General features: G+C 44.8%; 2 long non-coding RNA genes across 3 annotated transcripts in view; both read right to left on the bottom strand.

The window, feature by feature from the left end:
• LOC145715509 (uncharacterized) overlaps positions 1 to 21,874 on the bottom strand; it is a 464,377-nt gene that overhangs the window by 222,434 nt on the left and 220,069 nt on the right. The gene's annotated exons all lie outside the window — the stretch shown is intronic.
• LOC132667752 (uncharacterized) lies at positions 6,719 to 21,791 on the bottom strand. Of its 2 annotated transcripts, none has more exons than XR_013555423.2 (5): positions 21,724 to 21,791; positions 9,402 to 9,792; positions 8,881 to 9,160; positions 8,381 to 8,450; positions 6,719 to 6,884 (listed from the first exon to the last, which is right to left on the bottom strand). It is a non-coding gene; the product is annotated as an uncharacterized LOC132667752 (long non-coding RNA). The 2 variants fall into 2 exon arrangements; XR_009605341.3 differs by lacking the exon at positions 21,724 to 21,791 and adding an exon at positions 17,399 to 17,589.

Genomic DNA, 21,874 nt, shown 5'->3' with positions numbered 1-21,874 from the left:
GAATACTCCATTTGGGGCGTTTATGTTCTCAAGACATTCAGTGAGCGAATGCTGTGGTAGCCGGATATTTGCGCTGTATTCCTGTGGAAGGAAGGCAGCAACCCCGAGGAGATGACTCTCCAGAGGCATCCAGGACATTTACCGGGGCGCCAAGGCTACGAGGAATGACAGCTTCCTACCGTCGTTCACTCCACACATGGTCCTCGCTGGCTGCGGTCCGCACCCCAACAGTCCGCCCAGAAGGCGCGATCTGGACCCTCCTTGAGACACCAGTAGCTTTCTGGTCACTTAGCAATGTGTTCAGTTGTTCCCACATTCCCCTATGAGCCCTACCTTCAATCGACCGGATTCTCTGATGCCACTGATTAGCACGGTATCACACGAAGTCACTCTCTGCTCAGAATAACCGAGTCACATGGCATCCACCTACACCACATCTCTTGAAAGCATCCAGTCTCCAAAACAGCCTCTTGATCTAGGGCACCTGGGTGGTTCAGTCATTTGCGCTTTCCGACTTCGGCTCAGATCGTGATCTCACAGTTTGTGAGTTCAAGCCCCGCATTTGGCTCTGTGCCTGGAGCCACCTTCAGATTCTGTGTCTCTCTCTCTCTCTCTCTCTCTCTCTCTCTCTCTGCCACTCCCCCGCTTGTGTGCTAGCACTCTCTCTCTCTCTCAAAAATAAATAAACATTTAAAAATTTAAAATATATATATATATATATGTATATATCCTCTTGATGAAGTTGGGGGCCCCACTTTGGTTAAGCTCTACCAGAATTGGCTATATCATCTGGGGAGGGTGCATGGGGCAGAAATGAAACTTTGGGGCCCTTGTTCAAAGATGAGCGATAATTTCAAGACCACATTAGCAGAGCATCAAACCCAGCATGAGGCCCTTCTGGCCATGGCGTTGTGACTGCTGAGGTCACACCCCCCTGAGACCCGCCCTGAGCTCCACCCGCCCCCCCTACCTCCCCAGAACTGATCTCTCTTGACCTCCAAGAAACTTCCCGAGCAATACAGCTTCTGAGTTGGGTGGAAGTGTTGACGTCAGCTTCGTTGTGAAACCATGTTTATTCGGGTACAACTCATCACTTATTTGTGTCTCTGTCTTTTGATTCCAGGCATGCAGGTTCTGAGCAGAGAAGCCTGACTCTGACTTCCTCCAGATGGGCACCAGGCACCAGTCCCCCGGGGACCTGGTGGATCCTCACCTCTACCAGCAAGGCCTTCCCCAGCCTCCAGCCCTCAGGGCCCCAGGGAAGGGCACGCACGCCCCCCATTTGCACATTCAATACAGAGAATGTTCTTCACATCCACCAAGATCTATTCAGGCCCCATGTGACCACATCTCCACCAGAAACACAGATTTTATAGTTTTTTTAAAAAAGTTTTTAATGTTTATTTACTGTTGAGAGAGAAACAGAGACAGAGCGTGAGTGGAGGAGGGGCAGAGAGAGAGAGGGAGACGCAGACTCCAGGATCTGAGCTGTCAGCACGGAGCCTGACGCGAGACTCGAACTCACAAGTGGTGACGAGATCATGACCTGAGCTGAAGTCGGACACCTACGCGACTGAGCCACCCAGGCGCCCCCAGATTTTGTTTTTTAATGTGAAGTCTCCTAATTCTGAAATGTTGACAACTAAACAAAAGTTTAGGAGAAGTGCAAATAGAACGAAAGACGCCTGCCAGCCTGAAAGCTGCAGCTGGCCGACTTTGTCTTGCCTGAGATTAGCTGTGCAGGACCCGCTCCGCCCTGGAGATGCTTCCCAGGTCCCGCCACCCCAAAGGTCCCTCCGTAAGGCTGCACCGGCTTCCCCCACTGCCACGCCGGGGCTGCAGGAGGTGTGGATGTTACAGGTGCATAGCGAGCATCTTGGGACGTCCGGCTGCTCCCTCAGGCTGTAGGGTGCTGGCGGGAGAGCCAGGGAGAGAAGGTGAGGGGGTGAGGCCCGCTCGGTCCTAGCAGACAGGGGCGAAGGCGGTCCCCGCTGAAACCTGCTGGCCTGGGTAGTGGGGGGCAGTGGTGAGAAGGGGTGGTGCATGGAACAAGAGCATGGGAGAGAAGAGAGAAGAGGAGAAAACCTGGAAAGGGTGCCCTAGGGTGCGAGGTCTCAAAGGAGAGAGACCAACAGGACAAACCCACCCACTCCGGGCTTTCGCCCAAGGCTGTCCTTCAGTGTCCCGGCCACGGCAGAGAAGGGGTCGCAAGAACAGCCTTTGGACCGCAGGTAGATGGATTGCCCGCCTGGAGAACAGTGTTCCCTTGCAGCCGTTCCCTAGAGAGCAGCAGGGACAGGACTCCTGACCGAGTTGGCGTGCTAGCCGGAGGGCCCCCGGGTGTCGCCCAGGGTAACCAGCACAGAACACTCTTCTACGCTGGCAGCCTCCAGGAGGAGCAAACACTTGTAGAATTTGTTCATACTCTCACTGTGGGTTTCTGTTTGATGAATTCCGCGTTCCCAGGAAGTGCCGGTGGCAGTTTCAATAACACGATAGCTCTTGTTGAGGTGCAGTTGGGATGGGATGGGGGGTGACCACTTTGCCAGGCACCTGAGTGACACCAGGAATAGGAAAAGGCAGTTGGCACCATTCTGTCCCGGGCTGTGCCTCAAGGAGCCGGCCTGAGCGTGCTAGCCCTGGGGAGCGGGGAACGGAGGGTGGGGGGCCAGGGGGACAAAGAGCTGACCCTGCCCCTCTAACCCAGACCGTGGGGCCTAGGACATTACGACAGAGAGGTTAGAGCGATGTCCAGGTGGGCCGGGACTTGACCACGATCCTCAGAGAAGATCTGAGCTTCCAAGGAGGGCGGAAAGGACCAGAACCTTCTGTGGCCCCTTGGACCCCGGGGCTCAGATAAGTTACCAGGACTGCTTTGGACCACCTAAGGCCACTGTCAATGGACACTTAGCCAAGTTTGACCTGATCATTCTAAGTGAGCATCAGTAGATTAAAACCCTAAGCGATTTGAGGTAAGCAGTAACCGACGTTGTACGTGCCCTTATAGTAAATTATTGATATCTCTCCCCAAAATCTATCTGTGCCAGACAGAGTCAAGTGCAAATCTGGCAACTTTGGGATTTTGCAGATTCACTCAAAGTAGACGAGGGATATTTTCTTGCCTAAATTACCCGGTATGGTTTGAACACTGAAAACATTAACCATACAGATTTTAACTTTCATTTCTCTCTAAATGGTATAGATCCATAGCAAATGTTTAAATTAGGGATGGCTTGTGTTTATAAACATTTTGTAGGAAACACGCATACACTTAAAGTATCTGTTTCAGTTTTTATCTTCCTAAAGTAATAGAATTAATCCTTACAGCATTTCACGAAATGTTTTCCACACTCCTTGCCTCTAAAGCAATGCAGAATTTCCACTAATTAACTAAGTGCTTCGAATGCACTGTTCAGAACTGTAAAGATCCATTTTATAATTGTGCCCATGTGCAGGTAAGAGTGTAGAGAAGGAAGAAAGTAGAGAAAGGGAAAACAGGAGAGGGGGAAGATTCAGTGTCTCAGGCAGGTGACTTCCCCAGTCAGCGAGAGCTACCTTCTGCAACAGATAGGAGTGGGCCAGGCCACCTTTCTCAAGGCCAGAGAGAAGAAGTCCATGACCTGATTCTAGCTGTGTTTGTCTCCAGGTGGACTTTTCAAGGAGATATTCTGCCATGTCGGCATGCAAGGCCAATCTTGGGCAGGTTAGCTTTGATGGGTTCGCCTGCTCATTCAGGTAATGGTGTCGAAGAGGTCCCCCACATTGGGTCAGTGGGTGGCCCTGAGTCCTGATGGCAGTAATGATGCACCTGAGAGAAGCGTGAGGGGGGTTAAGTGGAGGGAACAAAGAAGTCTTGGATGAAGCAGGTAGGGGGGAGTATGCAATTCCAAGGGTCCAGGCACAACTGAAGCAAGAAACTGAAGCAAGAAACTAATCTGTCTATGCTGAGCATTTGAGCGAACCATGGTGATTTTTTCCTTACACCATCAATTTTTGCTTCTCCTGTACAAAGGGTCATACTCTACATATTGCTAAAAATAGAACTGAAAAGACTATGGATTCACAACTGGTAAAAATCAAACTGCATATGCCATGTGTATTATTTATTGCTGCACAGAAAATTACCTAAAAACTTAGCAGCTTAAAACAAATAGAGCATTTATCATCTCCCACAGATTGTGGGGGTCAGGATTTGGGGAGCAACTTGGCTGGGCTGATCTAGCTCCAGTCTTTCCCGAATTAAAGACAAGATGTCAGTTGAGGCTGCAGTCATCTGAAAGCTTGGCCAGGAATGGAGCGTCTACTTCCAAGAGGGTTCACTCACGTCACTGCCGGGTTGGTGCTGGCTGTTGGCAGGAGGCCTCAATTCATGGCCACATGGGCCTCTCCAAAGGATTTGTCCAGGTCCTCACTACCGGGAGGCTGGCTTCCCCCAGAGCAAGCGATCGAATACAGCAAGGTGGAAACCAGAATGTCTTTTATAATCTAGCCCGGGAAGTTACACCTCATCACTTTTGCAATATTCTATTGCTTAACATGGGATTGCTGGTCGGGGGTACCTCGCTGGCTCAGTCCATGGAGCATGCGATTCTTGATTTCGGGGTGGTGAGTTCAAGCCCCACATTGGATGTACAGTTTACTTTAAAAGCAAGCATATAAACATGGGATTGTTCCCTTATTTAGTGTGGGAGAGGACAGCACAAAAGCATAGATACCAGGAGGCAAGGACCCTTGGAGGCCATCTTGGAGGATGGCTGCCATACCATGGAAAGAATTCAATTAACACAAATACCTTCTTGAGGAAAAATGATCACTTGGAATCCTCAGAAAATTCTGTTCAGGTTTCAGTTCCAACCTGCATTCAAACCAGGAACACTTGTAGCAAGAGTGACCAAACTCCACTTTCCTTTCAGCTTCCTGCCCACCCGTGAGAGAAGAGGCCTGAGGCTCCGTTAATGCTCGAAGGTGAAATTTGCAGGGGAAAAAGGCAGGAACACCATCCTTCTCTTTCCTTTCAATGTGCTGGAACGTCTATCACCACATGCTTGAAAAGTACCACCAGGATAAAAGGCTGCTCTTAATCAATAAATAAAAGCTAAGAAATAATTGAAATCTATTGAAACTCAGCTGTAATATGAAAACCAAAGGAGCAAACCAAAAACCAAAGGAGAAGCGATAGCATCAAATCAGAGAAATGAAAGCAGATGGGGGAATGAAGAAAAAAATGTTCTGATGTTAACAAAGTCACTTTCACTCAGTATGATTGGGAATTCTAAGCCATGGTGGCCAAAGTGAGAAGGGGTAACATTATTATATTCTGTTAAGTAGCAGTGCATTCGAGGAAATTTTCAATTAGTTACAACTCACATCTACAACTCCACAATTCTGTGCAATGCACTGGTGCTCATTATCTACAGACGGGATCTAAAGACAAAGAAAACATGGTCCCAGTGCTCAGGGAGTTTATACTGCATGGAGGAAGATACGCACACACACAAATAAGTGAAACATGAGTGCCCAAAGGGAAGTATAGGCAAGGAATTATGGGAGTGTTTAATGAAGATGACCCAAGAAAGGCTTCCCAAAAGAGGTAGCAAATGAGTGGGACATTGCAGGACACATGGGATGTAGATACGAAGGACCAAGGGGGAGAGGGAATGGGAAATAGAGTGATTCTGATGGAAGAGCCTGAACAATGAAACAGAGGTTGGAAAAGGCAGGATTGGTTTGGAGAAACAATCTAGCTTGTCACTAGAGTAAAAGGTTGGAAGTAGTCAGGGTAGGGGGTTGTCCTTGACGGGAGAAGAGAGTGAGCAGGTACACTGGGATTAGACCTTGAAGGGACATTAATGCCATGAATGCCATTTATTCAAAAGCAATGGAAACCAGATTGACGATCTTCAAATCCCAGCTCTGTCACTTACAAGTTGTGTGAACTTGAACGAGTTACTTAAACTCTCTGTACCTCAATCTCTTCACCTGCAAAGGGGGATAATAACAGTACCTACCTCATAGGTTATGAGGTGCGGTGACTTCATATATGTAAAGCCCTACAGCAGAGCCTGGAACAATGGTCATCATCCTCACTGTCATTTGTTCAGGGAACGACAGCAGCTCTGTGAATGGAAAGTAGGGACAGATTTGTGGAATGTTGCAACAGTAGAATGGAAAAGACTGATGATCTATCGGATGCGAAATTATGAAGTGAGGGGAGTCCAAGTACGTGGTTAAATTTACATTCCCAGGTGAACTAAGAGGATGGAGCTTGTACCGGTCATGCATGATAAACACAGTTGAGCTGAAGAAACAAATTAAAGCCTCCAAATCCTAGGCTTAATACAGTAATGAGTTCTTTCTCACCTGGGAGACATCCCCTACCCTGGTTGATGGGAGGCTTTGTTCCAATCAGTCTTCCAGGGACCTGATGGGACCCCCACCATCCTAGAGGTCTGCCTCTGAAATAGTAGCCTCCTTGGTCACTGTGACAGGGGATAAGATTGGTGTCACCCACAGACCATCTAACTACGGGTCCACAGGGCTTTCAGGGGAAATTATATAGATATTCAGTGAGCAGTCAATGCCTTTGCCACAGAGCAAACGAACATGGGTTTGAACAAGGAAATAATAAACTTGATTTTGGATGTTCTATTAGTCCACTAGGGCTGTTGTAAGAAAATGCCAAAGACTGGATGGTTTAAACAATGGAAATTTATTTTCTCACTGTTGTAGAGGCTCGAAGCCAAAGGTCAAGGTGCTGGTAGCTCTGTTTTCCCCTGAGACCTCTCTCCTCAGCTTACAAATGGCCTCCTTCTTTCCGTGTCCTCGCTTGGTCTTTCCTCCGTGCCCATCCCTGGTGTCTCTGTGTGTGTCCAAGTTTTCTCTTCCTACAAGAACACCAGTCAGGTTGGATTAAAACTCACCCACCAGCTTCATTTTCACCTAATCAGCTTTTTAAAGGCTCTATCTCCAAACACAGTCATAGTCTGAGGAATAGGGTGTTCGAGCTTCAATATATGAATGGTCAGGGTGGGAGGCACAATTCAGCCCATAACACAGGCGCTGAGTTTGACCTAACTGAAGCAATCATCTAACGTTTGTTTTAAGAATAAACATTTTTGTCAGGTGTTGAGAAGTTTTGCCCTAAGCCAAATGAGTGCATTCAACCCAAGGAGCAGTGATCATAAATGTTACTTCTGTTCAGTTTTTGACAGGGGCAACAAGTTACGTACCCTAACCATGAAACAAAAGGGAAAATTCCTGTTAGGTAAAGAAAGAAAAATCTGACCTCTGGAATATGCAAATGTTAATAAAGAATGGAACTCATTCACATCTGGGAAATAAGTAATGGATTTAACCTGGCATTCATTAAAGAACCTGAGGCCACACTGATGATTCTAATTAAAAGAAAATTAATCTCCAGGTCACACAGTAAACACTGATGGAAGGCAACGCGTCCATGCTTATTTCCTTATGGCTTTCATTAACCCATGATTGGAATCTCTATCAGGGATTTGCAGTGTCTCAGTCTACAAGCTGCCAACATTTGAAAGCACAGTTTAAAATTCAATCATGCAAAGTAAGCAAAAAAACAGACAGCTGAGGGAATGTCTCTCCCTTCCTTCCCGTGTTTCAGAATCACAGAAAAATAGCCAGTAACTAGAATGACCAGAAAAGGTGCCTTGTGAACCTTCGGTTGACACTCCAGGCAGGTAAGATGCTCCCTCACCATCCTACTTTATGAAAACCAGGCAAATGCACTGGGTATGTTGTGAGCTACAATTCTAAAACACGGTCTAAGGCCAAGGTGGTTCTTTTGCAGATGTTGTTCCATGACTGGCTCTTAAAGACGCCGCAAAATCTCCTCCAACAGCCTCTATCTCTGCCCCTACATCTCAGCCCTGCGTTCTCTGACCTTGTACTTGGTCCACGTATATAGGTTGCCCCCTGCATTTTAGGGGAATATACCTTCCACATTTTATGTCTCTCAATGCCTCCACTCAAGACTGAACATAGCTGGCCCACAGGAAATCCGTATTACTGCAACATTAGGCGATAGTTTACATGTTATACTGTGCTTTCCAATAGTCACTCAGTTAAATTACCCCCGACCCCAGAAGTTTAACCAAAATCATCTTTTTTTCCCCTAACCAGCAAGTGGGACAGGAAATCAAAGCTGGGCTAAGAGCCAGGAAGGTCCTGCTGGACACTGGCTCCTTGGGTGTGCCTTCCTGTGGTATTTGTGGAGAAATGTTCTGTGTTGTAGGTCCAACATCACCCCCAGATCTCCAGGCACCACTAAATACACACAGTCACGCTGTAGCACGTCGTAAACACTTGCTTATGGGGGACGAAGAGCAGTACTGAATGTCCAAGAACTCACCTCCCAGAAGGTTACAGGTGAAGAAGTCATGGCAGAAAGGAGAGGGAATCACATCACAACTGCTGCTAGACTTGGAGAACAAGCAAGAGCCAATTTTGGTAATTGTTATAAACCCTCAGATCCCACCTAGACACCTGCTTTTCTGTTGGTTGAGAATCAGCAGACCATGTGACTTCTCCTGTCCCCCTTGGTCTCTGGGCAGTCAGTGATGTTCCCCCAGAGGATTGGCAGAAGAGACTGAAAGGAGAGAGACAGTCAGGAGGCCATTTGTGGCTGTAACCCAGGCCAGAGGAGATGAACAAAAGAAGTCACTTCAGAGAAGAGAAAAAAGACGGCAGACCAGGGAAGAGAAAAGAGAGGGCAGAGCTGCAGATAGGAAGGGGTGGACTTGGAACTTCACAACTGATTGTGGGAAGGGAGTGAAGGACAGAAGAAAGAAAAGCATCAGAGATGACTCCCTCCCAGCCCTAGCCCTATGCATTCCAGTCATATAGACTAACCAGGCAAGAGGGCAAGATTTCAGTGTTGATTTCCGTCGCGGGCAGGTTATATTGCAAGTTCCTGTGGGAAGATCCTTAAAGGTAATAAAGAAAATGCACCCTCGGTTCAAAAGAGAAGTTGACATGGTAATTTCGAGATGGGAATCATACAGACATCCAGGCTGTGGATAGCATCTCAGAGAGAATAGGTGCCGTGCGAGGAACCACCATGCAATGGCGTTCAGAAGTGAGGTGTGTTGATAGATCTTCAACTGGAACTTTGTGTTGTTTTTTTTCAGCTCTGGGCAAATATATTAAGAAGACTTTACTGTACTAAGATTACTACTAAGAAGAAACAAAATTCAAGGCTGAAGTCAATGTCTAAATATTTTCATTCTCCATCTTTCTGACCAAAACACTGTCCCAGGGAATAACCTGTGTGGTGTTACTCCTTCACCATTTGTATGGGACATCTCTTATTTACGACTTTGGCCCCCCTCAACTTCACTTATCTTTTGTTTCAGCTTTCACTGGGCACTCACCAACAGCTCCTGTCATTCCCACTTATACCTCAAGGCTCTTCACTGCCCGCACCAGCGCCTCTCTGTGGACACAGTGTGGGATGCCTCGGGAACCCATTTGGTACCCACAAATCTCCATCCTGGAAGATGTGAGAGTGAACATCTTACGGGCAAACCTATGGCCTACAGGGAACAGAACTTGGCAGGCAATCCTTCCACTTTCTTCCCCCGATGACCAGTCTTCAGATTCATTGCATATGGCTCCTCAGGGGGTCCGGCATGATCCTGCCACCAGGAATCAGTGATTGCAGATAATTGCTGCAGGCAACTCAGTTACACAACATTCCTTCTTTCCTGGAGCTCACACTCCCCAGCAAAATCTTCAATAAGCCTGTCTTCTGCAGAACCCAGGCTAAGACACAATGGAAACAAACAAGTAAAGAAATAAAACCGTCAACCTGCTTTTAAATATTCAACTATGTGAGGAAAAGAAAGAAGAAAACATACTTTTTGGAATCCATAGTACTAACTCATACTAAGCAGATCAAATCATTTCCAGCAGAGTAACAAACAGAGATACGCAAACATGATTTATTTCATGTTCTAAAATTCGTGATTTCAGAATGTACATATTGCCCAATGACCCCCTTTATAAAATATTAAGATATCTTTCATCGTTTTCAGGGATTTGCTCATCTAATATTCCATTCACTGTTCAATGATACAGTAAATATACCCTCCTTTTCCTTCCCTTGCTGTCATGTTTACAATAATTATCTATGCTCTATTTTTCTTTCTGTGTTAATTTCCTCTTTCCTCTGACTGGTCATACTGAGAGCCAACAGCTTGTGCCAAGTCCCTGGAAATAGGATCCAGGTAATCGTTTACTTTGAGGGCCCTGGCCAGAAGCCCACCAGTCAAGCTCTAGCCCCTGGCCCTTTGGGAAAGAAACAGATGAGTTAGAAACCCAGGAACCAGGAGGAGCAATCATCAACCAGCCCTGGGCTAGGCCCTGACCTGTCCAAGAAAGTAGAAAAAAGACTTCTGAGCAGAGGGAGGCACATCAGGACCCATTGGTGACAGAAAGTTCACATTCATTCATTCTACAGATGTTATCGCATACTATGTCCTAGGACATGTCCTTTCAGCTTGGTAAGGGCAACAATCGTTGACGGGCAACCTCATGTGTTTGTGGGTTTTATCATCTTGTGAGGCCACAAGATGTTGCTTTCCATGGCCAGGAATTCCAAGAAGATATAAGACCCATAAGATGATTATTCCCAGGGTTGTTGTAGACTCCAGCTTCTTGCACTCCGCCCTTCAGACTCGCCCTCCACCTGTTGGCCACATCAGTCATCCTGGCCTGAGGCTACTCAGCTCACTCACACAGAGGCGGGAGTCAGCCCAGAGTGATGTCCTGATGCAGATCCTGTTTGCCGGGATCCCTTGGTGAGCCCGCACCTGGTCTCGAAGGTATTGTCTGGGGATGAGAGCCTCTGTAATCCACTGCGGAGATCTAGGGTCCCACCCTGGGAAACTACCAATTTCCATGTGTTCTTTTCCACCGGCCTGCCACTGTCCTGTCTCCTGGAATCAGTGACTTTCAGACTTTTCTTATCTTGACCCACAGAAAGAAAAATATTTTACATAGTGTTAATTAAGGAAACTTTTTATCGACCTAATTATGAACACATCTCAGAGTTATGTTTACAATCTTGCTGTTCAAATAACAAAAGGCCTGTAGTAAACCATTCAAAGATTTATTTGTGGTGGAGCTGTTTTATGGAAAAACAAAGTAGCTATTGTTAGACTAACAAGTAAAAGAAAGAAAGAAAGAAAGAAAGAAAGAAAGAAAGAAAGACAGGAAAACCTTGATTTGCAAGCATAATTTGTTCCAGAAACATGCTTGTAATCCAAAGCACTTGTATATCAAAGTGAATTTCAAGAACCATTGGCTCAGTTGTTGTCATGTGACATTTGACATCATGTACTCCTTGTATTGCAAGACATGGCTCGTTTATCAAGTTAAAATTTATTAGAAATGTTTGTTAATCTAGCAGAACACTTGCAGAACAAGTTACTCACAGTCCAGGGTTTTACTATATTTGGATAAAGGTCACTAGATTCTTAACTGATACTGACAGTCAGTTGGGTGAGTAGGTAACCTATTTCCTTGAGCAAGACTTAATCCCATTAACTTCAGAAAATCTTCAATGCTTTAGCAGGAATGTTAGTTTCTTCCCAGAAAGAAGATTCCATCACTCAGGGCCCGGGACAATTTTCTCTTTACAGTTATAACCCAGAAAACACTTGGCATGTATCATTGGAACAGAAGTCTGCAGATAACAATTCTTGCCCTTACCGAGCTGAAAAAATTCGAGTGTTCCTCTTAGGTTCTATTTCCTCACAAAAATTTTTTCTTACTTTACAACACACTGGTGGTTCCCAATCTGCAGTATGAAAAATGTTGCTGGGGACTATTCTGCTTGTGTGCCAAAGGGAAAAAAAAAAATGCCAGAGGCTGGCTTTATGATGTTGTGATTTACTTACAAGAATGATAGCGTTTGAAACTGTCGTTGTTCTCATATCACATAAAGGGTTAGTATCCAAAATCTATAAACAACTTATCAAACTCAACACCCAAAAAACAAGTAATCCAGTGAAGAAATGGGCAAAAGACATGAATAGACACTTCCAAAGAAGACATCCAGATGGCTAAGAGACACATGAAAAGATGCTCAACATCACTCATCATCAGGGAAATACAAATCAAAACCACCACAAGATACTATCTCACACCAGTCAGAATGGCTAAAATTAATAATCCAGGCAACAACAGATGTTGGCAAGGGTGTGGAGAAAGAGGATCTCTTTTGCACTGCTGGTGGGAACGCAAACTGGTACAGCCACTCTGGAAAAGAGTATGGAGGTTCCTCAAAAAATTAAAAATAGAACTACCCTACAACCCAGCAATTGCACTACCAGGAATTTATCCAAGGGATACAGGTGTGCTGTTTCGAAGGGGCACATGCACCCCCATGTTTATAGCAGCAGTATCGACAATAGCCAAAGTATGGAAAGAGCCCAAATGTCCATTGACAGATGAATGGATAAAGAACATATGGTGTATATATATACAATAGAGTATTTCTTGGCAATCAAAAAGAATGAAATCTTGCCATTTGCAACAACGTGGATAAAACTAGAGGGTATTATGCTAAGCCAAATTAGTCAGAGAAAGACAAATATCATATGACTTCACTCATATGTGGAATTTAAGATACAAAACAGATGAACATAAGGGAAGGGAAGCAAAAAAAAATATAAAAACAGGGAGGGGGACAAAACAGAAGAGACTCTTAAAATTAAAGAACAAACTGAGGGTTGCTGGAGGGGTTGTGGGTGGGGGGGATGGGCTAAATGGGGAAGGGGCGTTGAGGGAGACACTTGTTGGGATGAGCACTGGGTGTTATACATAGGGGATGAATCACTGGAATCTACTCCTGAAATCATTATTGCACTAGCTTGGATGCTAACTTGGATGTAAATTAAAAAATAAAAAAATTTTTTAATTTTTAAAAATTCTTTTAAATTAAAAAAAAAAAAGAAATTGTCGTCCTGTGGAAGCCTTCACTTGAATGTTTTATGTTTCTTATTACTTGTCAAGGTCAAAATGCCTCTCGGGAAACATCTGAAATTATATCATAGAAACCAATATTAAAGGATAAGAGGAGCACCTGGGTGGCTCAGTCGGTTGAGCATCCACTCTTGGTTTTGGCTCAGGTCACAATCTCACAGTCTGTGAGATCGAGCCCAACATCAGCCTCTGTGCTGACACCGCAGAGCCTGCTTAAGATTCTCTGTCTCTTCCCCCTCTCTCTCTGCCCCTCCCCTGCTTGCACTCTCTTTCTCTCTCAAAATAAATAAACTTTTTTTTTAATATATGAAATTTATTGTCAAATTGGTTTCCATACAACACCCAGTGCTCATCCCAAAAGGTGCCCTCCTCAATACCCATCACCCACCCTCCCCTCCCTCCCACCCCCCATCAACCCTCAGTTTGTTCTCAGTAATAAACTTTAAATAAATAAATATAAAGATGAAAAGGTTCATAGCAGACTTACTTACAATAGCTGAAAACCAGAAATAGCCCAAATGTCCATCACCAGTAGAATGGCTACTATAGGCTGCCGAATCCTGGTAAACAAAGGAATACTCCTTACTCCATTAAAAACAAAACAAAACAAAAAACGAACAAACTCCCGGCACACACAGCCAGAATAACTCTCATAATCATTATGAAAACAAATTAAGCCAGACACAAATGAGAACCCCGTGTACAATTCTATTCATGTGAAGTTACAATATAGGCAAAAACAAATCAGTGGTGACGGAAATGGCAACCTCTGCAGGGAAGGGGTGTTGGCTTGGAAGGGGCATGACGAACCCTTCCAAGCGCTGGACACATCGATCCTAACCTGGGTAGTGGCTACATGGAGATAAACACGTGTAAAATGTTGTACTTCTGTATATTAAATGCCCCCCAAATTAAAAAACACAAAGAATATGCTCTAAGGAAATTCGCCTTAAAGGCAACTTTTTAGGAGCGAGAAGATGATCAATTTCTAAGTTTCATTAACAGCGTCTCACACTGCGTGATGCCACGTGCCTTTGTGCCACGCCTTGCCTGTAGTGCCATCACATAAATATGCTTGGGCTTTTATTGCCCTGTCCCATCCTCACCAAAACTCTGGGCAGTGCAAAGAGTTGGGCATTATCCTTCTGCTTTTATAAACAAATTAAGGCTTACAAAGATGGAGAGACTCATTCAAAATGGCACAATTCACTCATGACCAGCCAGAACTAGTCCTTAGTCACCTGAATCCAAATGATTGGTGGGTAGCAATTATCTGGTAGCTATGGTGAATATGAATAAAAAAAAAAAAAACAAAAAACAAAAACCACCTCATTTTAAGTGGAGTGGGCAAGCCCTGAAGGCGGAACTTTCCAGCACTGCCACTTGCCCGGACCCCAGCAGAAGAAGCCTACCTTACATTTTCCAGCTGGAAGAAAGAAGAGTTTCTCCTGACCCAACAACAACCCAGCCAATGAGAAGTCGCCACAACCCCCAAGCTCCTGCTCTCCTCCAATGGACTTTCCTTCCAAACAGCCCCTCCCGACTATCTAGAAAAGCAACCCCCTCTCCTTTGTTCTCCAGACTTGCCTGTGGGTTACCATAGTTTGCTTGTCCTGATTTGCAATTCCTCTGTTAATCCTGAATAAATGCATTTTGCTGGCAAATGAACTGGCTGTTTTATTTTTAAGGTTGTCACTGTACATAAAGCTACCACATATTACACATCTATTACATGCAAGGAACATGTTTCCATTGTCATTGTTGGTTTACTCCTCTCAACAAACTTATGGGCATATTTATCACTGCTTTACAGTGGACGTAACAGATGGACAGAGACTGGGTAACCTGCCCAAGGTCACACAGCACGTAAATGGGAGGCCTGGGATGATTCAAATCCAGCTCTGCCTGACTTCAAAGTCTGAGTTTAAATAGCAATGCTCCTGCCTCTGTTAGGACACTCCTGCTTCCTCTACCAGGTTTTAACAGGAAGCAATTTTCCTTAAAGGCATGCAACTGTGTCCCATCTCAAACCTGTGGAGCCCCAGTTCTCCAGCCCGTGTATATAACTATCACCTAGTAGATCTCTGGTGTTTGGATCCCAAGAAAAGAAATCCCTCTTGATGCAGCATGAAAATGTCAACAGGGTTGGAAGGAACAGAGAATTTAAGAAGGCGACACTCTTGGGGGCGCCTGGATGATTCAGTCGGTTACGCATCCAACTCTTGATTTCAGCTCAGGTCATGATCTCACAGTTCATGGGCTCAAGCCCCGTGTCAGGCTCTGCACTGACACCATAGAGTGTGCATGGGATTCTTTCTCTCCCTTTCTCTCTACCCTTCCCCTGCTTGCTCGCTCTCTCTCTCTCTCTCTCTCAAACATAAATTAACATTAAAAAAAAAAAAAAAAAGCAACGCTCTTGTCAACATTTAAGTAAACCTGTTTATTTGTACAAAATTAGAGAAAAATTATTCCGTGTTCCCATACAGGTAGTAGCAACTAAATTGTTAAATGCAAATTTCACCTCCATAAAAGATTATTTATGTGTTAAAAATGGAGCCTACACTTTAGGTGGTTTGAGGTGAGACTTTTCCATGTGCTGCTCAAATATCATTCACCTGGCTCCTGTAGTTCACCCAAATCATGGCAGAAGCCTCCCCTCAGCTCTCTGGGATTTGTCGGTGAGAAACAGAGAAGCTCTTGACCTTCAGGAGCTGGCCTGACATGCACAGCTAGACCCCGATGTTCTTCGGTTGAACATAAGCAATTCCACAGAACATCAATACCAGACAAAGCCATTGTGCGACCGAAATGGATCAAGTCGAAACCTAAAACACCTCATAGTCATCTGAACACAGACAAAAATAAGAACGTTGCTTAAAAAAAAATGACCCCCATCTTCCTGTCCCTGGTAATATGAATGACTGCCACTTCCTTACCAGTCACAGCTCCAGCCTCCTCTGTTCTTTTTGCCTCCTCCATAAGAATTACTAAGATACCCAACCACAGGGGCACCTGGATGGCCCAGTCGGTTGAGCATCTGACTTCAGCTTAGGTCATGATCTCCTGGTCCTTGAGTTTGAGCCCCACATCGGGCTGTTGTCAGCACAGAGCCTGCTTCAGAAACTCTGTCCCCCTCTCTCCCTGCCCCTCCCTCTCTCTCTCTCTCAAAACTAAAAACTTAAATAAAAAAAAAAACCAGAATTTTCCCCATTTAGTGACAACATCCAATGCAGAGCAAAGCTACTCTTCATCAAACCCTCCCAAAAAGCACTGAATGCAAGACCAAATGCTATCCTTCCTTTCTCACGCTCTCTTACTGAGATGCCTCAAGATTTCCATGGCATGTGTCCTCCCCACCAATGAGTAACAAACCCAACCTGTTCAACCACAGGTGAGTTCCTGGGGGTCTTTGGCTACAGAGCGGCATCATCGCCTACCTGCCTTCCCATTCCAACATCATTGCAAAGAATAATAAATTTAGAAAACGAGATGAAACATTTTTCAGTATACATTGATTAATCCTTCTTTAGAGACTGAGACTTCTATGTAACTACAGTATAAACCAATGTCAAAGGGTGTCAATGAGCCAGCAAGTGGTCTTATCTATTAACAACCTTAAGGAGCCACCTATTTAAGCAGGTCCCATTCCGCCTTTTATGTTATGTAAGGCTCAACATAAGATGAAGGGAAAAGAGGGGTGATAAAGAGTGCTCATATCTGGAGGTCAGACCTCAAGGAGGGGCATGCACAAAGCCTAACCCAAGAAATAGAAGGAGGTAAGTTGTAGGTCCCCCACTATCCCAGGCATGAACGCAGCAGTGAGCCAGGTGGACAAGGTTTCTGCTCACTGGAGGCTGACATTCTCATGAAGGGACAGATAATCAAGAGGCAAACAAATAAACAGGATAATTTCAGAAAATGAAAGGAAAATGAGATTAGGGGATAATAAGAGAGAGGCTCCCGTATGTGGGGTGGGCTCATAAATGATCAGTTCTAAATAGCTAGAGAGTTCTTAAAAGATGATGAACTGTATCTTTTCCTTATGATGCATAGATGCTGGACTTCTGCACCAGACTTCTGGAAATTTCTGTGAGGAATTCTAGATAACATAACAACACTTTTAAAAGTGTTTTTAGGGGCGCCTGGGTGGCTCAGTCGGTTGAGCGTCCGACTTCAGCTCAGGTCACGATCTCGCGGTCCGTGAGTTCGAGCCCCGCGTCAGGCTCTGGGCTGATGGCTCAGAGCCTGGAGCCTGCTTCCGATTCTGTGTCTCCCTCTCTCTCTGCCCCTCCCCCGTTCATGCTCTGTCTCTCTCTGTCTCAAAAATAAATAAACGTTTAAAAAAAAGTGTTTTTAAAGTGATAAAGTCATCTTATCTTACCACATGAGGAGTTGGAGCTGGTTGCCAAGTGGGAGCTCAGCTGGTGACCAACCAGGGACCCAGTCTGACTGAGCACAGTTTTAAATGCATGTTATTTATCCCTCATCCCTCAGAATGACTATGGATGATGGCACTGAAGCACACTAATATTCAACTTCCAGATAGCACTTGATCGTACTATAAGATTGCTCACCCTGTGGGGAAAAAACCGACACTTAGGAACACAATTGATTTGGTCATGATCATCTGGGTCATATTTTTCCACAAATTTGCTCAGAATCACTTCATCTAGTTCTTCAGAATTCCAGTGTGAAAGGTCGGTGTGACTGGGGAGACAAAGCTGCCATAGCAAGAACAGTGACTATTTGTGTGTGTTTAAAGTCTCTGCCCTACCAGGCAATTCCCTCGTGCTTAGCGTGTAAACTCTTCACAAAAAGAGGGTTGTTCGGCTTCCAAATACTAAGAGTGAAGCAGGGTCCAGAGGAAACCACCACTGGGTGGTGGGGTCAGAAGAATCCATCATTCAGCATCATACCGAGTTGCCTCACAATGTCTCTGACCTTTGTAACTTCTTTCTCATGCAGAGTTCTTTTCTCAGCAGTGGCCACTGCAGCCTGAAGCAGCCTACAATCAATTACATTGATAACATCATCATTCGCAGTAAGCAGGGGAAGGTAGACTTCTGCAGTCCCCCTAACTCCAGAGCATTATCCACAGCCTGCACACCACTTTTCCAGCCATCTACGGACAAGCTGAAAGCTTCCAGTGTCTCCCCATTGACCAAAATGGAATTCAAAAACCTCCAGATCTTGGATTGGAACTTCATTCCAAATGACTTTCTCCCAGTCCATATCAGGCCTCCTTTGGCCCAGGCTTTCTTCTCTTATTGAGCCCTGCGCTATCTCATTCTGTGCCTTGGTCCTTGATGTTCTCCCCGCCGAAGACGTCCCACCAGGTTGACGTGGCCAAATCCCACTTGCAATTCTTCAAGACCTAGTTCTCAGGCCTCCTTCTCCCCAAGCCTTCCCCATACTGCCCCAGCTGAGACGGATCCCCTTCTCTGAGTCCCATGGCACTGGCTCTGAACCTCCGTCTCCTACTTCTCACCACCTGCCTCTGTTAGGTAATTTAACTCCCCTACTGGACCCAGCTTCTCCGAGTCTAATTCCTATATGCTTCATCCAGAGGAAACAGTGCAGTTAGTTCCTAGGCATGGAGGAGTATTTAATAAATACTGAATAAATGGGAGACTGTAAAGTCATTGCATATGATAAGACACATGACACTGAAATGATGTGTCTGTGTTCTCTCTTTACTGTTTCTTCCTTTCTTTGTTTGTTTCGCTTCTTTATTTGTGGTTGCCTTCCTTCTAAACTAAAGAAGCCTCTGTTCTCAGAGCTTCACCTTTAAAGTCCACCTGTTCCAAGAAATCTGTTTCCTTTTCTCCCTGCCTTAGTTCCATATAAAATAGCAATCTTTGACTAGAATGGATAAAAATACGAGGAATGCAAGGGCCACAATTCAGGAAGGAGATGTGATTGTACCAGGGTATGTCAAGATGCCATGAACTTCACTAAGAGTTTACAAGTATGTTGAAGACCATGGTAGGATTCACATCAACTCTAATCTGGTCTTCCCACCATTGAATATCAGAGACCCCATGTTACTCCCCGTGCTGTTATCTTTTGTTAGTTCAGGTGACATAGAGTCAGGCTGCTCTTCTCACCTGGCCTCAGGGCTGTTCTCTCCCCAGTTCCCTAAGATTCAACTATCACCACACCACCTCCCCCTCATCGTTTTTTGTTGTTGTTGCCCAGGAAGCACTAGCTAAGCAAACACAGAACATACATAGAGATTCCAGATGTTCTTATGGCCATGGTTCCTGATCTCTGGGACATGGCCCTCCACTTCTGAGCTTGCACTTGGAGCTCCCCACTCCCCATTCCCTTCCATGAGCCCTTTCTTCCATCACAGCCCCTGTTCCTGAGACAATCAAGTGGAACAGCCGTGACCCCCTCTATCAAGTGGGCAATCCTTTGTCCATTTCTACTTAAGGAAAAATCATTATTAATGAATTCAGGGTTTTCAGATGGGGGGATTCAATTTGTTATTAGAAATAATCACCCAGTACCTCATCAAGATAAAAAGCTTCTGCACTGCAAAGGAAACAATCAATGAAACTAAAAGGCAACCGACAGAATGGGAGAAGATATTTGCAAATGACATGTCGGATAAAGGGTTAGTCTCCAAAATCTATAAAGAACTTACCAAACTCAACACCCAAAAAACTAAATAATCCAGTGAAGAAATGGGCAAAAGACGTGAACAGACACTTTTCCAAAGAAGACATCCAGATGGCCAACAGATACATGAAAAGATGCTCAACGTCACTCATCATCAAGGAAATACAAATCAAAACCACACTGAGATACCACCTCACACCAGTCAGAGTGGCTAAAATTAATAACTCAGGAAACAACAGATGCTGGTGAGGATGTGGAGAAATGGGAACCCTCTTGCACTGTTGGTGGGAATGCAAACTGGTGCAGCCACTCCGGAAAACAGTGTGGAGATTCCTCAAAAAATTAAAAATAGATCTACCTTACGACCCAGCAATAGCACAACTAGGAATTTACCCAAAGGATACCGGAGTGCTGATTCATAGGGGCACATGTACCCCAATGTTTATAGCAGCACTTTCAACAATAGCCAAATTATGGAAAGAGACCAAATGTCCATCAACTGATGAATGGATAAAGTAGATGTGGTTTACATATACAATGGAATACTACTTGGTAATAAGAAAGAATGAAATCTTGCCATTTGTAAAAACGTGGGTGGAACTGGAGGGTATTATGCTAAGTGAAATAAGTCAGTCAGAGAAAGACAGATATCACAGGTTTTCACTCATATGTGGAACTTGAGAGACTTAACAGAAGACCATGGGGGAAGGAAGGGAAAAAATATTTTCCAACAGAGAGAAAGGCAAACTATAAGAGACTCTTATATACAGACTCTTATATACTTTTTTTAAACCATAAGAGACTCTTAAATACAGAGAAGAAACTGAGGGTTGATTAGGGGTGGGGGAGCAGGGGAGAAAAGAAAATGGGTGATGGGCATTAAGGAGGGCATTTGTTGGGATGAGCATTGGGTGAATCACAGGAATCTACCCTCAAAACTAAGAGGACATTGTATACATTGCATGTTAGCCAATTTGACAGTTAATTATACAAAAGAAAGAAAGAAGAAAGAAAGAAAGAAAGAAAGAAAGAAAGAAAGAAAGAAAGAAAGAAAGAGTCACCCGGCTGTTACAGGGATGCCTGGGTGGCCCAGTCAGTTAAGCATCCAACTCTTGATCTTGGCTCAGGTTATGATCTCACGGTTCATGAGTTTGAACCCCACATCGGGCTCTACGCTGATTGTTTGGAGCCTACTTAGGATTCTGTCTCTCTTTCTCTCTATCCCTCTCCCACTTGTGCGCATGCACAAGCTCTGTCTTAAAATAAATAAATAAACTTTTAAAAAATTTTTAAAAAAAGAAGAGAAAAAAAGAAAGAATCACCCAGCTGATACACACCGGCTACAGGGAAGCGATTCCTGGGATCTTCTACTCCAGGAAGCTTTTTAAACTGGTAGAATTTCATTTCTCTGGAACAATTAGATATGTCTGTCCAAAGCCAGGGAAATAAAGGAACCAGTTGTTCAAAGTCTCCCCACTTCTCAGCAACCACCATTTATGTTGACAGTTTTCTCTTATTTATTTGAATATCCATTCCATCTAGCCCAAGGAAGTGTCTTCTTCACCACTAATTTGTCATAACATGCGTCAAAGCTGTTGGGAGTATCCCAACAGAAACACCTTTAAGAAACCACGGGTCACACAGCCATGGATTCACTGTGGCAGAGGGGCCAGTGGGTGGGCTGGCAGTTACTGAGGAAGCCGTTTTTACCTGGAAGGCTTCCAGGGAATCAGGCAGAACAGTGCAAAAGTGGGAGACCATCCCGAGAAGGGGAGGGGCTACCTAATCACTCGAACGTGGGCTACACGTTGAACTTCCCACCAGGCTGAAAGAACACAGGAGCTCTGTACCCAGCGAGCCCATCGTCTCCCTTGGGAGCAAACCTTTGGACGTTGCTTTAGAGCAATTAGCTGTAGGAACAATAAATTTTAAAAAGAGAGACAGCTTCTGTAGCCTAAAAGTTAAAAGCTCACATAGTCTCGTCTTGAATTCTGGCTCCAGCACTCAACCCCTTGTCTCAGTTATTCAACCTCAGAAAGTTTCATTATCCTGATTTACAAGTAAGAATAAAACAGCACCCACCTGACAGCATTGACGTGGGGTTTGAAGAAGAGGAATCCGTGTGGAATACTTAGCCCAGTTGCCTGCACTAGTCAGGGCTAAAACAAAGGGCTGTTATATTGTCACAATTGTTGCAATTATTATTTTGTCATGTCTATGATGCTCCCTGAAA

The sequence above is a fragment of the Panthera onca genome, chromosome B2 (genome assembly GCF_046562875.1).
Source record: "Panthera onca isolate mPanOnc1 chromosome B2, mPanOnc1 haplotype 2, whole genome shotgun sequence".
Lineage (NCBI taxonomy): Eukaryota > Metazoa > Chordata > Mammalia > Carnivora > Felidae > Panthera > Panthera onca.
The sequence above is the reverse complement of the archived record's forward strand: the minus strand, read 5'-3'. Positions and strand labels throughout refer to the sequence as shown.